At 34.4% G+C, this 2607-nt stretch overlaps 1 pseudogene; it reads right to left on the bottom strand.

Moving 5' to 3' along the window:
• Positions 1-365: 365 nt before the first annotated feature.
• LOC129071233 (uncharacterized) lies at positions 366-463 on the bottom strand (annotated as a pseudogene).
• Positions 464-2607: the final 2144 nt, after the last annotated feature.

The raw sequence follows: 2607 nt of genomic DNA, 5'->3' as shown, positions 1-2607 counted from the left end.
AGATTTGGAATTTGAATGATAGTTTATTGGACCTATAAATACATATTTGGTACATGAAACCAAATTAATGCATAAAACAACTTTTCAATTATACAAATCACTTTATTAATGAGTAAGATGTGATCATTTTCATTTGAGATACAAACAGTTCTACAGAAATTGAAAACTGTACCATTTGCATCAGAGAAACATTTAGGAGAAAATGCTAGCTTTATTACAAACTTTAAGGTTAAGGTAAGGAATATGAGACAAGAACATCAAGATAAAACAAAATCTAGGTGAATAGAACAATGGAAGAAATGTGATTCTGCTATTTATTTATTTATTCATTCATTCATTCACTCACTCATTCATTCATTCATTCATTTAGTATGGAAGACTTCATGAGCTTACATGTCATCCTTGTGCACAGACCATGCTAATCTTCTCTGTAGCATTTTAGGGTTAGTGTATGTGCAAGCACCATTCATTATTTTTGACCAATAACATACCATCTCAGTACTTTAGAGTACAGTATAGAATGTCATGTTAGGTTAATATATACATATATATCTGTGTGTATGTGTGTGTAAGTGAATTAGGTTGGCATTATTGTAAAGCATTTTTCATTGTTATTTTTATTTGAATGAGGGGGTTCCTAAGATTATCATTTAAGATAGAAAAAAATGAATCATAAGTTAATCTTACAATTTGAGAGTAAAGAGTCTCAAGGAAAGAAAATTAAGAAGGTGATTGTAATAGCTCAGGCAATATACATAATGGAACTGAAACAAAAATGTTTGGTTGTGGGAAGTAAAAGACATGGATAGGTTTAGGTTGAAGACACTTAATAGGTATGATTTTGAACATTCAGGAGATTGATGGTTATAATACTGAAATTGGGATTCAAATATGGGGATGATTTTTGCATTAGGGAATTCAGTTATTCTTCTACATATCTCATGCTTTTCAGAATATTGCTTGTCCTTTGAATTCATTTCAAAATATCATTAATTCAGTTACATAATTAGTATAGAGTCATGTTAAAACATGAGAAATGAAGTAATAAAATGGAAAAACAAAAAATCTTGTCAGTTAAAAACTTCAATCTCAAGTTTGCATTAATGATTTGGAGAAATTTACCCTAATAAAGAATAATTACTTTATGTAGAAAAGGAGATGAGCTAACAATACAAGTTGTGTCCAGAAAAGGTCCAACCATTATTAATATAATGAGAACTGTTTGTGCAATATTGATGTAAACTGGCAACCAAGGAGAGTGGACTGGAATGTGCAGGCATGAACAATAACAACTTCACTGTACTAGTCAGTGCGTGCAGTAGACATGGTGAGTGAACACATGTACTGTGGGGCCGTTGCATTCAAAATGACTGAGCAAGTAGAGCAATGAATCTGCATCAAATTTTGTCTTAAACTTGATCGTTCCTCCATGGAAAGAATTCAGATGACTCAGAAAGCCACAGCTATTGACAACTGGTGATCGGCAGCTTCATCACAACAATGCACCCACTCATGCTTCATGTCTGATACAGACATTTTTGGCAAAATATCAAGTCACCCAGATGACTCAGCTCCCCTGTAGCCCAGATTTGGTGCCCTGAACTTCTGGCTTTTCCCAAAACTAAAATCACCTTTGAAAGGGAAGAGATTTCAGATCATCGATGAGATTTAGGAAAATACCACAATGAAGGAGCTGATGGCAATTGGGAGAACAGTGTGAGGTCCCAAGGTACCTACTTTGAAGGGGACTGAGGCATCATTGTCCCATGTACAATGTTTCTTGTATGTTGTACTTTCTTTGGTAAATGTCTCTGTATTTCATATTACGTGGCTAGATACTTTCTGGACAGGCCTGGATTATGTCTATTTTGTACATAAAATAGAAGATAAAGAATATAACATGATGCATGACAGAAAAAGTTTTTAACAAATATTCCACTTCTTTCTTCCTTTTTTGTACTGTGAAGGTCACATTTTTATTTATATTAGGGGTTCCACAAATTTCCTATAGAAGCTCAAGTCCCTGAGGGTTAGCTATATTGTTATAATAAAATACCATAGGCCAGGGGCTTGTAATCAACAGGAATTTCTTTCTTATAGTTCTGGAGGCTGGAAGTTTAAGATCAGGTTACCGGCATGATTAGGTTCCCATGAGGAACTTCTGGATTTGATTGCTGCTTTCTCATTGTATCCTCACATGGTAGAAAGAGGGAAAAACAGCTCTCTGATGTACCTTTTACAAGGGCACTAATCCCGTTCATGAGGGTTCTACCTTAAACACCTAATCATTTCCTAAAGATCCCACCTTCTAACACTATCAGGTTGAATGTTAAAATTTCAATATACAAACTGATCAACACAAACATTCAGTCACTGCAGTCAGATAGTAATATTTAAACTAGCTGGCAAATACAATCTCTGTTGCAACTACTCAACTCTTCTGTTGTAGAACAAAGGCATCCATGCATAATGCATAAACAAATAGATCTGTATTCCAATAAGCCTTTATCTTAAACAGGAAGCATGCTGATTTGGCCTATAGATAGAATTTTGCCAACTCCTAACCTATATTTAAACCTCATGGACAAGTGAAGCTATGTGTAATTC

This window comes from Pteronotus mesoamericanus, unplaced genomic scaffold (genome assembly GCF_021234165.1).
Source record: "Pteronotus mesoamericanus isolate MK-2021 breed Mesoamerican mustached bat unplaced genomic scaffold, CSHL_Meso_final contig_26, whole genome shotgun sequence".
NCBI lineage: Eukaryota > Metazoa > Chordata > Mammalia > Chiroptera > Mormoopidae > Pteronotus > Pteronotus mesoamericanus.
This window is presented reverse-complemented; position numbering and strand designations above follow the sequence as displayed.